Raw genomic sequence first — 26,486 nt, 5'->3', positions numbered from 1 at the left:
GAAGGTAGCGAGGCTGTGCGCAAACTTCACGACCATCACGGCGGTTGAAGTCCCCGGTTGCACCGGTTTGCTTATTGTTCGCTGCCGCAACGTCCCTTAGTCAGCCATTTCTGCTATAAGTGTGAGCTTCCTTCATTTTTTCGGAACTGATAATCATTCGGCATCACCTTGAAGGGGCGTACGTTAGGACTTGTCTTTCTCGTTCCGTGCAAGTGTTGCCACGATTACGGCGAACGGTGGAGTTTTTTTCTTGGACAATCTTGGCCTGTCTCCCTAAGTGGGTATGGTTGGCTTTAAAAACTGTGCCGGGGATGATGGGCGGTCGCCGCGAGGCACAGACACACGAGTGGTCGATATTTTCTTGGTTTTTTAACTGTGGACAACAAACTCTGATGTGTCGTTAAACAGCTTCTATGTTAAAAGCCAAAGCGGTACTCCACCTCCGCCAGGTCGACATCACCAAATGGCATTCGGTGTCGGTGGATGTTGACGGTTCAATAGCATTATTTTCTGGAAATTCCACTTGGCTTAAATTTGTGACCACTCAAGTTAAAACAAGCGCCACGGCGAAGTTCAAAAGTCGAACACTGATTGAAGCACGAAGGTCAGAAAACCAAATACGTAAGTAAATTTGGTTTAATTCACGCTGTTAAGGCGGTTGCAGTGCGAAGCTCCAAACGACGCCCACAACGATTACCCATGCGACGTCACTTGATTTCACACACGTGGATCTGCAAAAACTGAAATCGGCGACAAGTTAAATGTACATAACCACGCCCTGTATTACCTAACAACGACATTACGACTGGTTTATCATCAGCGTGATACTCACTGAGACTTAGTTCTTACTGTAGAAATATCCATTTCTAACGTTATATCGATGCATGAACGAAGAATGGTGGTAGGTCGAGTTGTATTGGTGAAGCACCTGACTGAAAAGTATTCTGCGACGAATTGGATGAACCACATTTTTTGCGTTTTTGAGGTACTCACATTAAAGGCCCCAGCAACGATCACGGGTGTGGTGTGATCCATCGCCAGTGAGAAGTGTGTTCGCATATAGCACTCGATGATTTGGGTATATTCGGTGAGATCTAGAACGTTAAAATTCAGATTCCATCGTTCTATTCACAAAAAACACATCCTCGCATCGGAGTCCAGCACGCATTATTTAGGACGTTGTTATCATACATTATACGGTTTGCCCTTCACACGAGGGCTTTGGATGAGCGCCGGTCGTAGACCCACCGGTGTGTTCATTGACTACACCGCCTGTCTCCTCGTACGGGCTTATCTTAGTCGGTCACACGCTGAGCTCTCGCTGTGTTTCTCTATTCGGGTCCGAGTTCAATACCTGGTGGTGCCAGTAATTGAGTTTATTCAGGTAGGCAATATTTTGCTAAAACGAACACGAAAATTTTCTTGGCTGGTAGAGGTATACTGTCCGCAGTAAAATCCAAAGGCGATTACGATACTCTGCAGTGCGAAACTTGTGCGCAGCGCGAACTGCAGTCTTCTCGGTCACGGCGCATGTCTCCTACGACCCAGGAACTCATCGCGTGATGAGGGAATGCACTGTGGCGTCGCTACTCTGCTGCTATTGCGCGTTGCCGCCGCCGGTGAGCTTGTTTTTGCACATCGTGTTTGAAAATCCGGCGCAAATGTTATGTGATTCGGATGAATCACGCAGGAGCAGCGGGCATATTGTTGCAAATCATGTTTGAACCTCCCGCGCAAATGTCACGTGGCTCGGATTAGCGGCGTACGAACGAGCGTCTGGCGAAAGTTCGAGGGGGAGGGCGCTCCTTGGTGGCGACGCATACTGAAAGTGTGAGGGGAAGCGAGTGAGAGACTTTACGCCATAGCCGTGCGTGCCGGCCTCCCACTCACACTTTTGCTAGCGGCTCCTCACCGTTTCCTTCCGACTTCGCTGCTTCATTCGCTCACTCGGTTGCGCGGATGACAACGAACTCCACCGCAGCCACCGCCGCCGTCGCCGCTACGAAACACAGGTACCGAGCACCAGAGGCCAGGGCCCTAAAACACACAAAACAGGCAACCAACTTGACATTCCCCTATGCCCGAAGATTGAACCCGAGATATTAGGATTAGGATGACACAGGGTAAAGTAAGGGCAATTCTAAATAATGAGGGTAGTTTCCTACGGCCGTACTAATAATGTAAATCGTGACGATGAAAGTGTAGCAGCTGACGGCCTTCCAAAAAAAAAAAAAAACAATTCTCGTACCTGGTGCCTGTACAGCGATTTAATGACACCTCAAATTAAGTGTTTGGTGTAAATATCAGCCTTCAAGGCGTTTCCTCTCCGAATTCACATAACGCTCTTCCTCGCATTGCCCTATGGCTAGCATGAAGGGAATAAATTGATTAAAACTCATGAAATAACAGTAACATTTAGATGAGAAAATTATACACTAATGAAAAGGGTGGGTACAGAAACTCAACTTCTGCATGTTTAAAAGAGTAAACTTACCGCTCGTTTGTTATATCATGAGTCCTTTTAAACACAATTTCATTGCCGTCTACAGACTCTACCTCATCAAGTTTGCACGTCTTATTGTTGCTAGACAAATATGTCACCGTGGACGTATTTTTGGGGCCCATAAACTGAAAATACAAGGACTGGCGTCTTTGTAAACAAGCACTAAGAGTCATTCGCACAAAAATGTAATTACAAAAGTTTACATGTAATGTAAACAAAAGTTTACATTAGGTTAACTCAAACGTTTATATATTACTCCTATTTAGAGAAGCAGACTCAGGCAAATTTAGAGCCAAATACCATTAAGGGTTGAATGGTTTTGAAGCAGCTTTTAAAACGATCTTTTTTGCGAAGGGCAGTTGCTTACTAACAAGAGATAACTGAACTGAGCCCAAGTGCAACTATGTAAAGAACGCGAAAAGGTATATTTGGCGCTTTTTAGTATATGAAATGAATAACAATATTTCAATCTAAAACACCTGAGGCTCTATAAAGTGAAAGAAATATTCCGAAGCATGCAATTCACCAAAACGCAGACGCAATTAGTTACACATCTTTTGAGTCACTCACTCTTTCTTATCCGTTCACATTCCTAACAAAACAAATGGCTGGACCTTATTCCGCTTGAGAAGACGAATTCTGGTAGACTACTTTATTTTATTCTGATATTATTGTAATTCAATTTATGTTCACTGCACACTGACCGCCTCAGCAATAGAAACCTAACCACTATTACCCTGTTCTGTATGTATCTATTTCCACCTAATTCTGTCCTTCCATCACTCATCGAGCTCTGGCTGGTCCACCTGTAGTCCTGTCCCAGTGTGCCTATACGATTACTCTTGTTATGCATAGATTGTGAGCCCTCCGCAATGCTTTCTCACGTTATTCTGTAATGTTGACAAGCATCGAAGACGGCTACAAGAATGTGAATGAACGTTTGACGTTGCAATCAGTCAGCAGAGACGATGAATACCAAGAAGCGCTGCCCGAGAATGCGTAATTATCAATTCCTTTACTGTTTGGCTCTAGCTCCTTGAGGGCGTCTTGGTAAAGACGTTTGCTCACCGCCTGCCCTGTCATTTGAAAAGCTGCGTAAAGTGTTACGTCATTCCCGAAAGCGCATTTGCGCTGCTAGTCCTCTCAAAGTGGCGGGATACCACGAAACAATGTCCAGAACTTCTAACAGCCCAGTACTGGCACGCCCTATCAAACGCGTTGATTGAAGCAACCCCACCGATGCAAATTGCTCCGTGTGGGCATTGTTTCACCACAGTTAGCGTGACACCGTCGCCTGCCAGTCTTGCACGTACTGTACACACAACAGAGAGGGTAGGTGAATCGCAAATAGACACTCCGATGACATGATTCGACGCAGAAGCGAGCACTTTTGAGTCGGTGGCAAAGGTCCGCACAAGTAGCAGAAATGTTCGTTACCGTATCAACGAAAAGCGGAATCAGGGAGCCATAAATATACAAATGAAAATGTTCCGTTGGGTTGAAACAGTAAAATATTTGTATCTCTGGTCATGAATGCAGCTTCACCTCCAATAGCTGCACAGGCAAGTTTCATTAATAGAAACAGTCTTCAAACAGTGGAGATATCGGCCAATGAACCTTCAAGACCGGGATTGACGACATCGGTGCGCGGCTGGATGTGGTGTCGGAATGGCAGCGAGTTGGTCTTCGCATTTAACGCAGGGCGTGAACTGCCGAGCGGGAATTACAATCCTCAGCCGCTCACAGGACGATGTTAGCGGCGAGTGTGAGAATGTGAACGACTATTATAGCTCAGATTAGAGGGACACAGACTATTAACTCTGGCGGTGCCATGAAATGCAGCCTAGAAGTTCGCTGTAAAAGTAGATTGGGCAGTCGTAGTGAGTCTGCCATTCGTATGTATTAAGTAGCGAGGGTATGCAAATTGATTTCCGGTTCGGACATTAATTTGGGGGGACTGAGAGTGCAGAATCGACGTAGACATATGTTGTGAACGACCTTGCACACCATCGTTTGGATAGCCGGTAATGTAGGACTATTTGAATACCTCACGCGGGTCGCCTGTAGGCGCCATCGTTCAAGTACTCGGTGGAGTGTTCTCGTCAGAGCATCATGAGCCAACCATTACTCCGCCTGGAATTGTGCGTTTTACAGGACCATGTTAGCAACTGCGTTCAAGAGGCACGGGAAGATGTGGGCCATGTTATGGTTGTTTGCCTGCTCGAAACGCCGGCATTGCAAATAATTGTGTCGATCGTTCTACAGTTTTTTTTTTAAACAAACAAGTTGGAAGCATTGTTAATGATGTATTTCGGCACCATGCCTCCAAAACCTGAGTATCGACGTTGAGGCCGACAGCGAGCACGCCTTCAAAATAGGAAAAGTACGACCCTATTGAAGACTACGTACAACATGCGAGCTCCGCTTTCGCGGCAAGGCTCCCGCAGACAGGTTTCCCAAACAAGGCTATTGTCTTAACAGCCAGCGTGGTGTTCTAGGTCGAGGCTTTCAGGTGCAAAAACGCGGTAATGCGGTTGCAGCGATGGGGAGAGGGCATCGCGTCACAAGGCGGAGAGCAGGCGTTAAGCACAGATGCAGCAAGATAAAAGAGTGATTGAATGAGATGCTTCTATACACAAGGATTTTCTAAACTACTAAATCTGGCAGTATTTATTTATTTACGAGTACCTTACAGGCCTATTGTGTAGGGCATTGAGTAAGGGGGGCAGAAAAAGAAAAAAGTACACGTTTGTCTCGAATATACAGGAGTAATGCGTAAAAATTGCTAACAAGGAAACAGTGCAGCAAAATAAAATACATAAACCAGCATATCGCTTCAACAACAAAGTAGAATGCACAAAGAAACAGTGCAGCAAAACAGAATACATAAGTCAGCATATCGCATCAAAACAAAGTAGAATGCAGTTTACAAATGATACAGGATGCGTAATAAAAGTGGCTAAAACTTTGAGCAAAAACGTAAGGATGTCAAGAAGATAGGTACCGTAATTTTCGAGCAAAAGCATGTTGACAATACCAGATAAGAATTCAATCAACAACAAAAAAATGAAGCGCGATACGTGGTTTTTAGAAATTCACGGCGTACTGCACGTGCCAGACATATACAAAAACAAAAACAGACTATTGAATTATGAGACTATCAAGATAGATGTAAGAGTAACTTCCGAAGGAACGAATCGAGGTTATTGTCAGATGCTATGTTATCAGGAAGTGCATTCCATAACCTCATTGCACTGGGCAATGCGGATGCGTTAAAAGAATTTGTTTTCCCATAGATACGCGAGAAACTAAATCGGTTGTACAATCTATTTGATAAGTAGGGGGATCGTAGAATGGGTAGCCTAGTTATTTTACTGGTCTGTACGTATTTGTGAAAGAGGCATAAGAGAGCGATGTTGCGGCGAGTGACTAAGAGTTGAAGCGAATGATCCTTTTTAAGTTGCGTTACACTGGAGCCGTAATCGTAATTGCGGGAAATGAAACGGACAGCCCTGTTTTGAATTGCTTCGACCATATTTATAAGGTAGTTGGGGTGAGGTGACCAAACTGCAGAGGCGAATTCAAGTTGGGGGCGGACAAATGTTTCGTAGGCTACTTTGCGGATGTTAGACGGAGTGGAACGTAGGTTACGGCGTAGGTATCCTAATAATCTTGAGGCACTGGCGCAGATGTTAGTGATGTGAGTGGCCCATGAAAGGTTATGGGTGAGATGAACTCCGAGGTATTTGTAGGTGGACACCTGCGCAAGCACTTCATTGTTTATGCGGTAAGAGAACACAGATGGGTCATGCAGACGACTAAAGGGAATTGTTTTACATTTGGATGCGTTTAACGTCATTTGCCATGCATCACACCATTTGATAATTAGGTCAAGGTTTTTCTGTAAGGTGTAATGGTCATCAACGTTTTTAATAGGTTGGTATATTATGCAATCATCGGCAAATATGCGTATGCAGGATGTTAGGCCCTTTGCCAAGTCATTATTATAGATGAGAAACAGAAGTGGAGCAAGGACGCTGCCCTGCGGCACCCCAGAGGTTACATAAGAAACAGGCAACGAGTCGTTATCGATGACAGTTAATTGTTTACGGAGTGATAGAAAATTCCGAATCCATGATAAGGTTAGCGAATCTAATTGGATAGCAGATAATTTGGAGATAAGGCGGCAATGAGGTACGCGGTCAAAAGCTTTTGAAAAGTCTAAAAAAATGCAGTCTGTCTGTAGATTGTTATTCATATTAGTGTGAAGGTCAGTTGTGAATTCAAGTACTTGCGTTTCTCATGACCAACCCTTCCTAAACCCATGCTGATTAGGAGAAAAGAAATGGTTTGTTTCAAGGTGGTTGAATACATGGGAGGCGATGATGTGCTCCAGAAGTTTGCAACAAATGGATGTAAGTGAAATGGGGCGGTAATTTTGCGGCAAATGTTTGTCTCCAGATTTAAACATAGGTATCACTTTGGCAATTTTCCAGTCATCTGGTAGTTTACCAGACGCTAATGATTGCTGAAAAATGAGGCACAATATTTTACTTGTAATGGGAGTGGTATTTTTTAGTATTTTGGAATTAATATCATCAACGCCGGCTGAGCTGGACACCTTCAACTTATTTATGAGGCATGCAATACCTTCGATGGTGATTTCGATGGGCTGCATGTATTGGTAATCATACTCCGGCACGTCAGGAAGAGTAGACTGATCTTCCTGAGTGAATATGGAAGTGAAAAAGGTATTAAAAGCAGAGGAGCATTGACTGTTTGGAAGAGGCTCTTGGTTATCATCATATAGAATTATACGGTTAGTGTCACGATGACAAGATATCTCCCTCCAGAACTTTTTTGTATTACTTTTTAGAAGAGAACCGAGGTCTTTTGAAAAATACTTAGATTCGGCAGAGCGTATTGCAAAGCAGTACTCCACCAAACATTGCTTGTAAGTGTTCCAAGAAGTGAGTGTGCGTAGGCGTTTAGCTTTTTGGTACAGACGTTTTTTCCTATTTCTTAGCTGGCTGAGTGATTTAGTGAACCAGGGGTTAGTTTTGTCATTAGAAATGAAAATCAAGGGAACGTACGGGTTAATCAGGGCGACCATCTGTTCACGAAACAGTACCCAGTTATCCTGCACGGAACGGTTATGAAAAGAGGGCAGGAATACCTGATCGAAGAATATTTCAAGTTTATTGTTTATTTCTGCGTAGTTAGCTTTATTGTAATCTCTAATTTTTTTGGTAGTTTTACACGCGAAAGTCGAAGGAAATTTAAGAGTTATTTCAAGAAGTCTGTGGTCACTGAACCCTTCATGGTGTGAACTTCTGCGACAGTTTCAGGTGCTGTGGTTAATACTAGGTCTAAAATGTTGCTTCCACGGGTAGGTTCAGTGACGACCTGTATAAGGTTAAAGTCGAGCGTTAGGCTTATAAATTCGTTAGATGCGTTACAAGGGGAGTACAGAAGCTTCCAGTCTATCAGCGGCAAAAAAAATCACCAAAAAGAAAGACATTTTCTGTTTTACACAAAGAAATAGCATCGTCAACACTTTTCCGCAGTTCAACGTTGAAATAACTATTTGTGTCAGGAGGGCGGTAGCAGTTCCCGATTAAAACAATATCATTAGGGCTAGGTTTGCATGCTACCCAGATAATCTCAAGTGCGGACCTGGTGTCAATAATGTAGGACGATAGTGTTTTCTTAATTCCTAGAAGAACGCCACCTCCTCTTCTGTCAGTGCGATCTTTCCGGTAAATGTTAAAGGCGTTACTGTTAGGCAAGAGTTTGCTATCATTAATGTCGGGTTGCAGCCACGTCTCAGTAAGCACAAGAACATCTGATTTGTTATCGTCGACAAGAGAACCAACTTCTTCTCGCTTAGGCATCAGGCTTCGGATGTTTGTGAAAGTTAAACATAATGAAGTTGTGTTACAAACTGGATTATCGTGGTGGCGGTCTTTATTGCACATGTTATTTCTGTTCGTGACATAGACTTGCGTAGTGCATGCACGATTCTTGAGCTATCTCGTCGATAGAACTACTTCGTTAGTAGCGCTATCGATGACATAGGTTTTTTTTGTCGATGCGCAGAGAGTCGACGGCTAGATAGAATTTGACATTTTGGGTTTTGGCGAAGTCGTACAACTTTTTTTCTTTTTTGTCTGGTAGCTAATGAGAAATCTTCGCTGATTGAAAAAGTCGTCCCTTTAAAGGGACACTGAAGTGAATTTGTCAAGCTCCCGTTTTTGCTTGCACTGCGTAGACTGGCTCAAATTAGCACACTTTTCATCGTTTATCCGGTTGACAAATCGGTAATTATTTTACAAAGCGCGAAAGAAGAAAAACTACCATGCGTGGTTTGCGGCGGCCGCACCAACTAAGGCTGTGACGTTGGGAGGAGGGGCGCCGTGATTGGACGATGCCCAAGGTTAGCAATCACACAAGTTTCGGTTTCGGTTATGTAAAACATAACCAATGGCGTTGTTGGATGGGCATTCTCAATATCTCAGTAATCATCGTACCGCGCTTCTGCCATGTTGTCGGCTGTAAAATGCACAAGATAAGCCTCCCAGGACGGCTTGTAGTCGTAGCATTCACTAGCCGAAACCTACGCAGTGCATGAACGCCCTCCGCGTACCCGCAGACGCCCAAATGTCATGCGTTTTTCCCCCATATTTGGAGCTGGCCTCCCTCATGCCTGTATCGTAAAAAGCGTGTTCGCACAGGCCAAGGGTCTGTTCATTCTGGCCTGTGCCCACTGCCTGCAAGCAGTCGGTGCTTATGGCAACAGCACGCCAACGAGAACTCGCTAGCGCGCCAGTGCCAGCTTGCGCGCGTTTTGTGAACTAGTTCGTGTAGCCATGAACGTTGCGGCCCAAAAAAAGGTGAACTCAATATAGAAAACATCGGCGGAAAACAAAAAAGTGAACTTACAAAAAAAAAAAAAGCACGTACCCACGGATGGATTCGAACTCGTGACTTGCAAAACATTTGCGGTGACATACCTAGCGCCCCAGACAACTGAGCCACGGAGCGGGACGCGAAGGCATTGTTATTTTAGGGTATATATTGTACAACCGGTTTACACTTTTATTTAGTTTTGGCATTTCAAGCAGCTTAGGTGACTATTTGTTGTACTGCGATCGTGCAGTAAGCGTCGCCCGAGTTTCCACAGTAGCTCACGTCTAGCAATTGCATTTCGTAGACGGAAAAGCGTTCGCAGATGCGTAGTCGTGCTGCTGACCGCTGTGCTTGTTCGCCCAGCGCAAAAAAGTGCTTCCCGCGCCCTAGTTTTACGCTGTACGGTAAAAATATCAGTTGATTTTATTTCCTTAGTAGCTGACTCTTCTCCCGCCTTCACGAGGCCTTATATTTTCCTACTGGCGTACCAGTCAGCGAAGCGTCGCATGTGCGCTTGAGCAGCGCTTGTGTGAAGCGACCTTGACTTGGAGCTAGATACAGTGTACAAACAAACCAAGTAAAGAAAGGCACATTCTTCCATTCACAAACGTGTCCTGGCTTCGTTTCAACTAAGCGAACGAATTGCGACCAAGCAATTTTTTTTAACCTCCTTGATTGCGACGACCCGCCGGCGGCCGGCGGAAGAAACGCTGGGCCGACTGACTCTGTCGGCCGGGGAGCCGTGCAGTAGCGCAGCCGTGGCGCAGCCAATTGCCAGCTCATACCCTCCTGACGTCACACGAAAACGCCACAGAAAATGGGCGAGCGTAAAGAGAGGAGGACAGCATTTTCGAATTAGTTTTTCTACTAAATAAAATCGCGTAAACGCGCCTAGAGTGGTCGAAACATGGCCTGGGGACTCCGGGCTACAATTTGCGCTAGTAATCCCGAAATGTTTACATATCACTTCAGTGTCCCTTTAAGTTTTCGCGCAGAGGAGAGAACTTCCTGTTCGTCTTTGAAGAACGTGAATTTAGCAATTACAGGTCTGTTTGTGCCTTCTTTGTACCTGCCTAGCCTGTGCACGCGATCAAATTGAGCACCTGTTTTTTGTAATCCCAATTTTTTGGAGAAGAAGGTGATTACTTTTTCCTCAGATTTGGCCCAGTCTTCTTCAGAATCATCAGCTATTCTAAAAAACAGCAAGTTGGACCTTCGTTGCCGATTTTCTGCGCCATTGCACCTTGATTCGATTGTGGTCATTTGATCGGAGAGATCAAGAATGGCTCTATCAGCAGTGTTAGTATCAGATGCACTTTGGGGCGTAATTTTCGATTCCAGTGTTACAAATTTTGCTTTGAGCGCCGAAATTTCGTTTACGTAGGCTGCCTGTCTCTCTTTGATGCACTTAAGTTCGGCCATCAATGTCTCGTTCGACTCCTCCAGCTTACGCATTGTTTCCAAAGCCGCAGAAAAAGCTTCAGTCTCGGCTTTGCTCATCGGGCCAGGGTATGACTCGATGTCTCCCGAAAGCATCAGTAAAAGGCTGAACAAGCATGAACACATGTTATGCGAGCACAACAGCAATCGCTTCAGCGCTTCAAACCACTCTGGGGGGCACGACACCGAAATCATGCAATAGTCCCGACATTTTACTGTGGGAGCACCTTTCTGGTAACTAGCCTGCAACAACAGGGAAGGTGAGCCGTGCATATTCGCTGCGGTGCCGTGCCCGAAGTGGAAGGGTTCTGGAGGCCTTTTGTATCACTCGGGTTGCGCGCGGAGCGTAGTCGTTGAAGTTCCAGGTTGCCAGATCAGTGGGCTCGCCGTATCCAAATTCGGCGCCAGGAGCACCGAAGCAGGCCAGTTGAAAAGTTCGTCATTTCGAAACCGCTCACACGTGCCGGGAAGAGAAGCGCAGATAACCCAGGTCACTGTAGCTTGCACCAACAGGGAAGGTGAGCCGTGCATATTCGCTGCGGAGCCGTGCCCGCAGCGAATACTTATCAGTATGGTTGAGTAAAAAAGAAGAATAAAGCGATTTTGAAGCAAGTCATCACTACATAAGAGATAGTTTCATTGTCTTATATTTTAAATATATGTGGCTGCTTGATTTTCCCTATAGCAAACAAAAATACTTCACGAAAAACAAACCAGAGTCCTCTGAAAGAAACAAGCATGCGGCGCAAATAAGGTAAAATAGAATAGGCCCGAACGGGACTCCTTGTGACGGCTTTGAGAAGTTCTGTGAAGCTTATCCTTGCGATTAGGGATCACCAACCAGTTTCGCAGCCTGGGGTTAACGATGTTAAGTCAGTAAATCTGGGCTAGTTTTTTGTTTGCGTTTTTCCCCGATGGTAAGGTTCTCGTCATGGTGTTAAACGAAGCCCGCAATGTTCCCTCCAGTTAAAAAAATCACGTTGGCTGGGATCAATGTTTGCAGTCCCTTGTTGTGATTGGTGACAGGCAAATACATATAACCCCAATCGCTTAATTTCACGTTGTATGCCCAACAGTCGCACCCCGTCAGGTCTGCCACAGTGCCATCCCTGTTACATCCCCGCGATTCCCTCATCGCGGGGAGGTGAGAGGGAAATAGTTGGCATAAATAAGCAAGGTTTGCTTCTCCGCCTGTAGATCGTTGCTGCGGGAGTGAAATAACCACTGCGAAGCTCCATGCAGTCAGTGGGACCCCGTAGATTCCACCATAGATGCAAGGAAGGTAAGACATGGTTCAACTTGCATTTACACCTTCTACGTGAACCTTAGAGGAAATAAAAGGAAGGAGCGGAAAGAACAGAGCAGTCACAATATCGGAGCAGTAAAACGATGATGATGATTCTTCACGAATGCCTTTCGCAAAGTCTTTTTTCTCCTTACGTGGCAAGTCACGCAGCATGGTGACCATATTCATTCAATGTAGCAATATATTGCGTTGTATGCACACAAAAGTTATCTATAATTTTTTACTAATACTTGACTGGGGCTTTCGAATACTCTGCCGCAGAAATACTTTGCAGCTCGTATCTCGAAGCATTGAACAAGGCGTTCCACTGAACAAATTGTCGTGGTCCGTAAAACTGAAGTTTCCCAAGTGTTTTTCATTTAATATCGTTGCTGCCCTCCCTCAGCTGAACGTCCATCGCACTTGATGAAGTAGTGCTGTAGATAGTTTACGTCATAAGGTGCCCCTGCGTCTGATATTCTTGGTACCACGAAACTTCACAATCCTATGAATCGTTATCGCGCCATTACGGTCTTTGTATATATCTTCCAGTCGACGTATGAAACTTCCTTATTGATCACTTTCTAGCAATGGGCACATTAAAGCCGGGTTTGCTCCTGACTTAAGGCTTTTCTCGTATTTTATAAAGTCCGCGTGAACAGGATTCTTGCACTTTTACAGCTTGGCCGTATGAATTTGTTCTATTGTTACGTAGCCTTTACTAAATCCTGCCACGTCACTACTGGGTAGATTTTGGTATGTCCGTTATTCTCCCAACAAATATCTCGGGAAACTGCTTTACGAGACAACGTAGGAGCTCGGGTAGCTAATTCGACCATTTGGGGTCCACCATTGATTGAATGAAAACTAGTTTACGGTTTCTATAGGCCGCTTAGAACTGTTTTCTGGTGTGACTTTCGAACCTGTATAACACCCTTTTGATACTTTCATTGCATCTTTAATGGTGTTTTTATTTTACCAGCATTGGTAACCGTGGATTCAATATATCTCTTCCATATCCAGTCCTTTTTTTCCCTTAAGAAGGTTACTAGATTCATAATTGTTACCATGTATAAAGCACGCCGGACGCCGTTATGTTTCTGTAAGTCAACTTGGCAAATATATCGGCTCTGTTCGGTATTGCGTTGCACGTTTTTTGTATTCCAGTATTTTTCAGCCCCCTCCATTGTCTTGTGAGAAAGTTTACTAGTTTGATGTTGTGGCACGCAACTCCATCAGGCTACTAATGATCATTTTAATATTTTAAGCTCTCATTTATTTTGTGTGCACTTCCACTCTCCTTAGTAAACGTACGGATATTTCTGCTGAAGCGATGCTCGACTCCGGCGCGGTCTCTCCTAAGAGTTCCCGATTTATTGTTTTACGTTTTATTAGTTTCGTGCTTTCTGTATTGTTTTCTCGCCTAGCTCGATCTTCAGCCTGTGTTCACTGGTGCTGGAGTGATTTAGCTCCCTAACATACTGCAAATTTGTGGTGTAACAAAAAGAACGACGCAAGGTTGACACAGGCCATGGATCCCCAAAATCGGGATGATCCATTTCTTCACACGGAAATGGCCATTGTTATTACGGGGATTGAAGACCATGCCCAACGGTGATTTAGCATCTTCACGCCTCCGCAACGTTCGTCTCTGCAAGATACCAACGTTGCACCGCATGTTTAACATGCTGGCTCTTGGGAATCTTTAGCTGGTGCCGCGTCACAATCAGATGCTGGCAATACGTGGTCTCGGCCTCTTCTATAATACTTTCGCCTCCTGTAGGTGCTCACTCAGTGGGTCCCGCCATTCACCGAATTATCATTGTTTCCTTCACTAGTCTGAGTGGCGCTGGCTACCACCCTCAAGGGTCAGATACAGTTGTAGTAAATATAAATACCCCAGAAAGTGAAGGAGAACACAGTCGCCCAGATAGCCGAATTGGTAAGGGATTCGAGATGTAATCGAAAGGCATGGGTTCGGTCCGCACTCTGGGCGCGTGTTTTTCTTTCTTTCTCACGTAATTAATAAAAAAATAATGTAACGTCACTAACGGTAAAAAAAAAAGTATTCTAACCATTCCCCTATGCGTTCTTTGGCGTTGTATACTGCCGGCATTTCTTTCTGTATTTCCTAACGAGCCCCTTATTTCCAAACCCTATATATATATATATTTATATATATACGGGATTAGTATACTCAGCGCATTACTCTATAACTTGATTGATCGTGTCAATAGGGTCCATTCTTGAACAGCCTTTAAGAAACCCTGCTCGTTCATTAGGTCGACTGAAATCCAAACTGAGTGGACTGTTTTTTCAACTCCATTGCACTTTTCTTATGAATTAGCACCATTTTCACGTACTTCCAAAATTCCGGTACACTCTCGGTCATTAGGCATTGCGTATACAGGTTTGCCAGTATTGCTAGTACATTTTGCACGCCATCCTTGAGAGGTCTATATTATCTGATCCTCCCCAGGTGCTTTGCCCACTTGCATTGTCTTCAAAGGCTTCTTTACTTCTGTGTTTACTGCTGGTATGTCTATCTCATTTGAACAACGTTCTCGTAAGGTATTATCCTGGATTTCGGGGCTATAGTATAAATTTCTATAGAACTCCTCGGCTACTCTATTTTACTCCTGTTTTTGATTACATTGCCTTGCTTTCCTTTACGTGCAGATATTGGATTTTTCCCCATGCCTATACACCTATTCACTGCGTTCTGTCTGTCTCCGTTCTTTACATCATGCTCAATCCTCACCATAATATACTTCCGTATCTCAGCTGTCTTACGCTTATTAACTTCGTTCAGTGGTCTCACGGTATTTATTTAACTTCGGTATGTCGTTTCCTAATTAAACTCTTCGTCTCCCGGGGAAAGTTTAGCAGTATCCTGTCTAGCTATCATAACCCCTACTTCTACCACACACTCCGTGATAATGCGTGTAAGATGGTCGCTGGCTTCCTGTGTAGTATATTCTGCTTCCTCGGTTACATGTGAATATCGGTTCTGTGGCGCGATTCCGAACTCTTCAACTTTCCGTCTTACTATTTGCTCATTGATCGGCCTCTTTCGTACTAGCTTGTAACGGTCCCTCCTCAAATCTAGCCCAATTCGAGATCTTACCACACGGTGGTCACTACACCTCACCCTTCTAAGAACTTCCACATCCTTCTCGAAGCCATGGTTATCGCATAATATCAAGTCTATTTCACTTTTATGCTAACCATTCGGGCTCTTCCATGTCCACTTCCCGCTCTCCCATGTGCAGAAGGTATTCATGATGCGTACAATTTTCCCTTCTGCGAGGTGGGCTAATATGTTTTCTCTGTTATTTCTAAAACCTAGACCAAAGATCCCAACTGCCTTGTATACAGCGTGCTTGTTGCCTACTTTAGCATTGAAATCTTCCATAACTACGGTATACACTGTTTTTACAATAGCCATTGCCAATTCCACATCTTCATAGAAGCGTTCATTCAGCTAGCTGGTCGTCGTGAATGAATGAGGGCGCGTATCCCTGTACTACCTTGAATGTGTACCTCTTAATAGGCCTAATTACAAGACCAGCCATCTTCTTTATTACTGTAGCATTCGTGTATTTTGCTACCTATGCTTTTGCTGTCTAAAAATACCACTCATAGCTGTCTTTTATTTATTTTATTTATTTATTTATTTTGTACATACTGCTAGCCTAACAAAGGCTTTGCCAGGAAAGGGTACAGTAGTGAAAGATCAAAAACGTGCATGAACATTCAGATATTTTTCAACAAGAGTAGCAAGAGGCATTTGCCTTGATTGAAGCAATCATAACGATAAGGCCCATGCTGCGACATACACAATGCGACATTTTCTCGCGAAGCAAATTCAAAAGCGAAAAACAAGCGTACAATATTACGTAGTAACAAAGTAATAATTAGACAATCCGGACAGAAAAGAGTCACGGGACGTACAATCAACAAGTTCTTGGGGTAACATATTCCATTCTCTGATGGCCTGCGGAAAAAAGGAATACCTGTAGGTGTCGCTGTGAAATCTGTATTCGAGTAATTGTTTATTGTGTTTTGTTCTAAAATTCCTTGTATCGGAACATGTTAGGAACCGGTTTTTGTCTATTTTTAGAGAATTGCTCTGGAGAAGAAACAGGAATTTCACTCGAAGGTATCTTGCGCGGTCGCCGATTGTTGGGAGCGCAGCTAATCTTAACAGTTCAGTAGGTGAATCACGACGGCGGTATTTGTTATAGATGAATCTGGCTGCTCTTCTTTGCACACCGTCTAACTTTGCTATTGCACACTTGGTATGTGGGAACGAAAATACGACGCCATATTCGCCATATCCACTAGAACACCGTTGTGATGAGGTAGCTGTAAAGAGGTGTGGCCAATCCGCCGAAAGGATGGTGCTAAACTTGTCAGCGAGGAATTCCGAACAAGGAAGGCAGAGGAAGAATAGGCAGGGATGCTCGGAACGGAGTAGGACTGCCCAGCGGGCAGGTCATGGGTTTCTATAGCCTGTCGTAGGATGGCCAGAACCCCGGTGTCCTGTAGCCGCTGTAGGACGACCAGGTACCCGTCCCAACCATCGAACCGGTGAGCCTTTACGTTGTGTAGAAGTGCGGCTGCCATCTCTTCACCCTTCGCATCTACTGCTAACATCGCAAGGCCACTGTCTCCGGCGCACCTCCAACGCCCGACCCCCGTGTGCTTCTCTGAGATCTGACATTTCTTCGCCTCGTAAGAACAGACTTTTATTTACAACGTTTACTGTGACTGTGAGAAGTTGTCACCTTTCTTGCTGCCCGGAGCGTTCTACCGTCGCGAACGTCCGTACTTTGTTCTTCCCCTCGTCGCTTATGTCTACACTTGCGTGAATCCCTATAAATGTCCGTGTTTTTGTCTTCAACCTGCGTTTCTATTACCTCGCCTTGCGTCTTCCGAAACCTCACATCACAACGGTAATAAAGGACGTGTTTTTTCAGCCATGTTGCAGGACAGCTTCACCTGTCCTGCAACCCCCATAAGCCCAATCACATCCCCTTTGATGCCCTGTTAGTCCTTGAACTTTACCTCTACACTCGCCTCGCTAGATAACGGTGCAGCGGTGGCGTAGAGGCACAGCATCCGTCTCGCGTGCAGAAGGACCGTGGTTCGAATGCCGGTGCCACACAACTTCCACAGGATAAAAGAAATAAAGAAAAATTGGCGTGTGGATGGAATTGCAGAATGATGCTTGGGGAGCGGACTGATTCCGGCGACCATTGCCGGTAGCGCCCTCCCTCACCAGAGGAGAATCGGTCACAAACTCCCATGCCGCCGCCAATTAACACTCAGCGCTGAGTGTCCAGTGGCTGGGAAGAAAATTACCACGGCGGCAGTTAGACCGGTGACGCAGTAGAGGATGCTAAGAATCTCTGGATCAGGGCAGGCCACCTTTGGCGTCCTAACCTGCCCCTACAATTACTTCATTTTAACCAACCACCAGACAAAAATTCTCTTGCCCTCGCCCATCCCTCAGCAAAACTAAGGAAATAACACTCCGACAATTGCACGTACGGACGTTCGTACACAGTTCCAATGAATTTATTGTTTCTCTCTTAATAAACCTCGCTATGCAAATTTTGTCCACAGCTAGGTACCCTCCAGCATATAATTCTGGAATGTGCTCACAACCTAGCCCTATACCCCTCTCCACCCATTCCTTCTCTGAGCTGTGGGAGACACTGTCGACCGGCTGTCAACCGGAGGACCATACTGCCCTGGTGACACGGGCCAGGACGGCTAGGGCAACGTATGGATTCCTGGTCGAGCGTTGCACTCACACATTTGAGCTCAATAAAATGTTACCCCCCTCTCTCTCTCTCTCTCTCTCTCTCTCTCTCTCTCTAGCGATGTCTAAAAGGCCGCAACGAAGTGTCATGGGTACTTGGAACCACATCGAACGAGAGGGCTGGCAACATAGTATCGCAACTCGATATAACGTTGGAAAGACGTTAACGCGGCTGGTATCGCCTCTTTTATTAAACTCCTCCCGGCTGGTCGTGATGGGTTAGTCACAGGTTGGGGACACGTAGCGGCAGACTTGGTCCTCTGCTGACCATGACTTGGCTGGGTCTACCCGGCATTGCCTCTGTACACTGGGAATTCGCGTTCAGGCCTTGACAGTTCGATCTCGAGGCCAGGATGGGGACGAATCCGCACACTCAGCCTCGAGTGTTACGGAGAGGCATGATGAAGCTGAGAAACTATGCTATATAATGAGATGAATTCAATGGGCATGAGTTATTCTAATGACCACCGCCTTGACACCAAGGGCGTCGTTTTCTTCGTGGATGGGTAAACATGGAGTTATACGCCATAGTACGCTTCCTCCTCTTATCGAGTCATTTTCGTGATGGGTGGTTGCTCATAATATGCTGCTTGTCGCCGACGTCTACGTCGTTCCTCTGATTGTCCATCACAAATGCCGAGTTGTGCTTCGGAATTTTTGAAATTTAAAAGAAAAAAACTATACACACTGGTGTTTCAGTGCAGCCTCCCGGAATACTCGACGATTGGTGCAAGCCGCCCTTCAAAAAGGTTGTGTAAGGAATGCAGAATCTTCATGAAGATATACTCAAGCGCAGATAAAGGATGCTTCTAGTGACGCTGGATCATAGTCTGCGACGGGCATATGTTTTTGTTCGTTTGAATTGTAGCCGTTACGAGGTCTCTGGTGTTCTTGTCACACATTACTGGTGACGGAACGTGGTATTCTTCAGCCATCCTGTACCAGTTGTATTCCGGAGGACCTCATGGCCACATCCCAACCTGAGGTGACGTTGCGGACTGTATGGAGTGCGAAAGTGCTAGAAAACGTCCCAGTTTGTTTTCTCGGCATGAAAGACGTGAAAATTCTCGTTATGGCTTCGCCACCGGTGGACAGGAGAGAGGGCTCCCAATGCTCACCTTCGCTCCTTGCGTTAAAGATGAAGGGGAGAATCAGTTAGGACGGGTGTCGCGATCGATTTCAACAGACAAATTTGCGGAATCGCTGCGCGTGATCAAATGTGGGACAGAGAGATCATATGGATGGATTGATGGTGCTTACAGTGACCTTCACGTGGGGCGTGCACACATGGTGCAAGGTCGACTAAAGCTTACAGAAAAAGCTCCGCGTATCCTTTCGGGGAATTGAGATACGGCGAAGTAATCGCATTCGAACTCGTCACCCTCGAGTAGCTCACCAATTGTTTGGTTCGGTGTCGTTCCATGCGATCGTTTAAATTGCCTCGAACTCGCCGGGTTGATGTGAGAAGGGAAGTTCCCTGAGCTCTCTCGCTGCTTTTAGCAGCCTCGTAATATCACCGTGAAGAACTCTATGAACCCGACGCATAGTATTCAGCTGACAAGCTTGGTACTCGAGAGACGTGCGGTTGACCCAAAGCATGTTGGCCTTAACGTGAATTACCGTGTCTTCGTCAGGTGGGTGGTCAGGGACCGCCACGGCGAGGTCCGGTTGAGGGCGCTCCTCGGCAGTTAAAATAGCGGGGTACTGCGAACTTTAAGATGCAGGTGTCGTCAATAATCCTCTTCAGGGTAACCTTTCCGGGTTTCAAGCGACGGAAATGTTCGGGAAAGGCTACGCTAGGGCGACGAGCGCCATCGTTAGCCGAAACGGAAATGATCAATTTATTTCTCCATAATGATGAGGACCTTTGAGGCGTATATACCGCGATAGAATGATACCGATTGTTACCATTGAGCGTAAGTATCTTCATACGCCGCATGGCTAAAAGCTGTCTTGAAATCAAGAGTTGCAATGTTCTTCGTGGGCTATCATTAAATAATATTGTTACGAGGCGAAAACAAGAGAATACAATATATTGACACGATTTACAATGCTGGATTATGCCAGCGGGAGAGCATAGATACTGATAGCTTAAATCGTTCGTCGTCCTCTGCCAAATTCAGCCCAAGAAGAACACGGCCTAACTGTCCTTATTTTATTCATTTCTTCAAACCGCCCTATGGTCTAACCTCAGTGGGACATAACCCACAGGCGGGAAGGCACCATCACGGCGTCTAGTAAAATAACGGAGAGAAGTTGGGGTGGTATAGTGTAACTCAGGACACTTAAACATTGCCCGTGTTGAGCTGGGCAGAGGATTGCGGGTAGGGGGTGATCTCAGAAGTGACGCCGGCGACTCGGCGCAACACGCGATTAGATCTTATGTGGCTAGAAAGAAGTTTTGCAGAGCCCAAACTAGCACAAAGTCAAGCCTTAGTAAGTTTTGTAGAGTCCCACGTGGCGCTTAGTTCTACTACAACTACTCCCATTAGCACCCGTTACATCTTCTGCCGTAGAAGAACCTCCAGAGCTTCTTTCGTTGCAGAGGGTGGACGCATACTGTGGTCCTCTCATTGACCACCTTATCGGCCGAGTACCACCTCTTAACAGTCGTGCTCGCCATCAACTCGACAAGTTCTAGCTTCTGAAAGGCACCCTTCACCGTTGCAACCACCACCCTACCGGCCGGTCACAAATGGGTCAATGTCGTACTACGTTCCTTTGGCACATCTGTTTTCGAAGCTTGTCACGATGATTTCTACAAATTTTAAATGGTGTTCCTCAAGGCAACGTGCTAGGTCCCCTGCTTTTTAATTTATATATAAATGATATTACGCACGTTGACTTAAATGCAACATTTGTAATATCTGCCGATGACAGTAATATACTTCTTTCTAGTCCTGATGAGACTAGTCTAATGCTCACATGTAACGCGGTTTTGGATAAATTATTTCATTGGTCAAGTTCAAATAGATTTATGGTTAATCCTACGAAAACAAAATCAGTTTTATTCCGAGCTAAAAACAGAAGAGTTGAATTGAAATATACACTTAAATATGCCAATACTGATGTATGTAGAATTAGTAAATGATCACAAGATCCTCGGTGTAACGTTCCAATCCCAGCTTTGTTGGAATAAACATGTATATACCACCTGTAAGAAACTCTCTTCTGTAGCCGGCGCGATAGCGCGCACGCGACGATTCTTCCCAGAAAAAGTTAAACTGAACATGTACAATGCTTTATTTGCCTCGTATATAAATTACTGCAGCTTAGTATGGACTACTACACAAAACAAAACATCAATAAACTACTCATCTTACAAAAGAAAGCCCTTCGCCATATTGCAAACCTTGATTATTCGTGTTCCACTCGTACTTTCTTTCCACGTTACAACATAATCAAGGCAAATTACATGTACGACTTCCGAATTCTTCGCTCCTTCTGCTTTTCTTCGCTACCGATAAAAAACTTTCTCATACATTCGGCATCACTCCAGACCCAAGCTCACCCTATCAATACCCGTAACAAAGACAACTGGCACCAGCGAAAATTCCGCAATAACTACCCGTTGGAATCACTAGAGCACTACTTGCCATTAATTCTAAACAGATACGATTTTGCAGCTAATTTTTCTTTAGGACAGCTAGAAGTGTTTTTTGCCACCAAAGAGTAAACTGGAAACAGCCGTGTATTGGTCGATAAACATCACTCCCTGCAGTGCAAATGGTTTTGCTGATACCCCATTTCTTTAGTTATTTCTCTTGTTTATACATTCCCCTCCCATTCCCATTTTTTGATGCGTTTTTATAAATTTTATACATCTTGATACATTTTAATGTTTAATATTTCAGAGCGTTATGACGTTGGATATTTGCAATTTGTTTGAATTTGTGAAATTGCATTTTTCCAAAATTATGTACTGAAACTGTTACCTGCTGTGTGTTACATTGTGTGAAAATCAGTGTGTATCCATATGTTTCATTTTGTTAGAGTTAGTATAAAAGCTCCCTGCGTCATACTGACACTGTTGTTTAATGGTTCATGGGCCCAGTCAAGCGGTTAAGTCTGCTTTTAGCCCATGGATCTCTCCAGATGTATTTCTGGGAAATAAACCGATTGATTGATTGATTGATGATACCATGGCTGGGCACCTTGGATTTGTGAAGCCTTATGACAGAGTCCGCAGCCGCTACTTCAGGCCTGGCATCTCAACAGCTGTCGCAAAATACGTCTCTTCGTGTACATCTTTCCAGCGTGGAAAAGATTCGACGGATCCCCCTTCCGGTTTCCTTCAGCTTGTACCTTGTCTCTTCGCGCCTTTCCAAACTGTCGGAATCGACTTGTATAGACCAGTGCCCATCACGCAGGCCGGTCACCGGTGTTTAGTGACGGCGGTCGATCATTTGACCAGATACGCTGAAACTGCACCTATACGCTCCGGGACAGCTCCACAGTTCACCGAATTCATCCTACATAACATACTTTTGCGCCATGGTGAACCGACCATACTTCTTAGTGACCGAAGGCGGACCTTCCTGGCAAACATTGTTGAGGAGCTCCTGCGTGCATCCAACATTGTGCACAAGAGTACTTATGGTTACCATCAACAAAAACAAATGGCTTAAGCGAACGTTTCCACCGAAGCCTTTCTGATATGATCTATAGGTATGTAAGCTCGACCATCGCAACTGGGACATTATCCCCCTTTGTCACCTTCGCTTATAACTTATCACCTTGTCGCTTATCACGTTATCACCTTACCTTATCGCTTATCACCTTCGCTTACAAGTGTGCATGGAAGCACGGCCGAAGCGATGTTCCTACGTACGCCTCCTGTAAGTTGCGCAGTTCGTCACGGCTTGCCCTTGGCTAAGCGCTGTCCCCGTGGTGCAGTCCTGTACTGCTGCTTCGAGTAGCCACCCGGTAATGGCGGACTTGTTTCGCTGGCCCAACGGTATCTCGAGCCTGCTATCTTCGGTGAACGGAACGAGCTCGGCCACAACGAAGCTATCGCAAGATACTCTCGGAGTCATCCTAGCAGGATCTACGTCATCGCTCCACCCCTTGTCAGGCCATACAAAAGGGCGTCCCATGGACCACCTCGCCAGTGGGCATGGAAGGACGGTTGGAGCGATGTTCTTACGTCTCTTGTTTGTTGCGCAGGTCAGTCACCCTTCCTTTCTACCTTGTAAATCATTAGAGTCTGGCAACCGTTTCATTGTCCTGGTTCCATGCCTAGGAGCCATTCTTGAACCTTTTTGTGCTTTGTTTTTGTTTTGGTGATATGCGGGGACATCGAGCAAAATCTTGGGATGGAAGACGAATTACTGAAATTAGTTAGGGAAACCAACCAGCGCTGTATAAGTATTGAGACTTATCAATCCAGCATGGCAAAGGCGATTGACGAACTAAAACGTGGCCATGAATCGATGGTATTTACTGTTACGAATATCACCACCCGCCTAGAAGCCATTCAAAAGCAGGCTGCCAGTCTTGAGCGCTGCCAGCTAGATCAGGCTGGTGCTGATGTTCCAACGGGCCGTCTGCGTGAAGAAATAGCCATGCTACGCGCAAGGCTTGATGAGGCAGGGGTTCGGTCGAGGCGGGATAACTTGTTTTTGGAATGTAAAGACAGCTTTAAAGAAAGCTGGTAGGAATCTAGGGGCAAGATTATCTCTTTCGCTTATGAGATACTGCAGCTGCAAATCCCTGCAACCGACATTGCGCGTGCGAATCGCATAGGCCAGTATTCCGTGGACAAAAACCGTCCCACTGTGGTTACATTTTCTGCTTTCAAAACTAAAGAACTGATTCAGACAAAAAGATCTTTGCTAAGCGGCAGGGATTTTATTATAAGAGAAGATTTCTCTCTTTCTACGCGCATTGCACGTAAAAGCTGCTTGACTTCGGCAAAGGTTGGAAAATTTCATACAAAATGTGCCACAGCAAGCTTATTGCCGACGGGAAGCACTACATGTACTGTGCAGATGCTGATTCTGCCCTTGAAGATAGTGCAGTTGTTTCCTTTCTTCCTGCGGTTGCCTCTTCGGATGCTGCGTCTACATCACCGAGGTCGACGCGTTCGGGTCGTGTGTTGGTCAGCCGAGTGGTAGCTAGGATAATGCAAGGGGTAGTGGCTGTAGGCGCAATGCATCTGTTCCATATACTTATATCCTTAGCCTGTATCAAAGGATATACTTAACGCACAATTCAATGATTCTGAAGCCGATACAGTCGTACAGACGGAGACGTGTGTCACGAGTAAAATATCGCCGGATGAGTTATTTCAGTGCGACAAAACCTTTGTGGTATATCGACGTGATCGCAGCGACAGGACACGTTTTGGTATACTAATTATAATTAACGACCAGTTAAAATCTTTTTCTGTCTCTGTAACTACTTACCTTGAAATTATCTGGTGCTGCTTAACGTTCAATTGTAAGAATATTATTCTTGGCACCACTTATTGGTCTCTATCCTCTACTACCGGTTTTTGTGGAGGTCATCATGATAATTTAAATCAAATTGTGGAACGATATCCAGGAGTAGACATTTTTTGGTTGGTTACTTCACTTATCCCAATATTCAATGGCTGCATTTCACTCCTTTAGTCAAACCTGCATCTGCTGAAGCGTAATGCTTTCCCGATGTTTGCTCCATTTTTAACGTAATCCCAGCTTGTCTATCAGCCAACCCATGTAACACCGAAAACAAGGTCTTTGCTTGATCTCGTCCTGACATCTGCCCAAGATATTATTTCGTCAATACCACACAATCCCGGCGTGAGTGACCATGATGTACTCCAGTTGGCTCTTTCCCTTCCTGCTACAAGGAAATAGAAGCGCATAAAAGGAATCAGGGACTACGATAGAGCCCACTTCGAAGCTATTAATACGAGGCTTCTTATAGTTTGCTGCCACGTTATAGAGAAATAAGCGTTGATTACATATGGAATTACTTCAAACAAAAGGCCTATCAATTGACAAACATATACCATTACGGCGCGTTTATAGTAATACTGATGCTCCCTGGTTTACCCATCAAAAAAGCCAGGCTCTATTGTACTGCCAAGAAATCTACTGGCCCGCAGCGCTGGTCAGCCTAGACATTATCAGCCGCATCTTACACTAAGTCCCCTCAAACTGCAAAACGTACCTTTTTTCCGTCAACTGTACCTTTATTATTAAAGACTAATCTTAAGCGTTTCTGGAGCATAATGAAGGCTAAAAACGAGAGCACAATAAGCCTGGTAGTTAATCATAGTGTACCTGTTTCTCGCCGTTTGTGCGCCTCGCTGTATATAAAAGCTTAAATTTTTTTCCTAATGGATCGTATAGTTTCCGATCCTACTGGAATTGCTGGCGTCATCAGCAACCTGAAACTGTCTTTTTCTGAAGAATACTAAAAGAGTATATGTCGATTATATTATGTTGCCTTACATGTTTCTATGACGGTTAGTTGCCTAAAGATTGGAAAACAGGCCGGGTGGTACCCCCTTCACAAATCAGGCGACGCACATAACCCATCTAATTACCGACCAATCTCATTACTTCGGTTCCTTGCAAAATTGTTGAGCACATAATTTCTTCCAACCTTGTTAAGCATTTAGAATTACATAATTTCTGCCATTACTTACACCACGGTTTCCACAAATGATTTTCCTGTAAAACACAACTAGTCATCTTTACTATGATGATGATGGTTGGAGTTTAATGGCTCAAGGTTGACATGGGCAAAGAGTGCCAAACACAAGTTTTTTGAATGAGGAGGGGACACGAATAAAATCAGTTAAAGGCTATGAGCACGGCTGGTGTAAAGGGCCAGGGTGAATACAAACAGTGGTTAAAAGATAAATATTGTGGCTGGTGTATAGGACCAGCGGTAAAACTATGGGTGGTATGAGATGAGTTGTAAGAAGTGCACTTCTGATAGAAACTTAAAGGTGCGCTGAACAGAAAACATGGCATCGTCTCCTAAGAAGTATGACGGATGTGGTGCAATATGTCGTGTGTGTAGTTGTGAGAAGTGTTTGCATCGTGTAATGTCGAGTGCCTTGCACTGTATGAGTATGTGGACCACGGATGGGGCCTCTCTGCACCTGCTGCACAGAGGTCGTGGGGATCCAGTGAGAAGGTGCGAGTGCGTTACACGTATGTGCCCTCCCGTAGTCTAGCCAAGGCGACTTCAGTGTATCTATTGCGTGTGTCGGTGGTGTATGGTGCCAAGTGAGGTTTTATTACGTGTAACTTGTCTGTTTGTTCACTCTAGTGCGTTTGCCATGTTTTGCGAAGTTGTTGTCTCATGTGTGGCTTCACTTCGGGGTAGGATAATGTGGTTATGTCTACTGTATTCAAGAGTGTAGCAGCAGCAGCCATTCGATCCGCTGCTTCGTTCCCGTCTATACCACAGTGGCCAAGGACCCAGCAAAGGACCAGTTGAAATTTGTGGACATACACAGACATAATACCCTTGACTATCAGGTTGACAACATGGTTTTTGGAAGACTTTGTTGACGA

The sequence above is a fragment of the Haemaphysalis longicornis genome, unplaced genomic scaffold (genome assembly GCF_048455015.1).
Source record: "Haemaphysalis longicornis isolate Haplotype H1 unplaced genomic scaffold, Haemaphysalis longicornis Haplotype H1 scaffold_12, whole genome shotgun sequence".
In the NCBI taxonomy this organism is placed as follows: Eukaryota; Metazoa; Arthropoda; class Arachnida; order Ixodida; family Ixodidae; genus Haemaphysalis; species Haemaphysalis longicornis.
The sequence above is the reverse complement of the archived record's forward strand: the minus strand, read 5'-3'. Positions refer to the sequence as shown.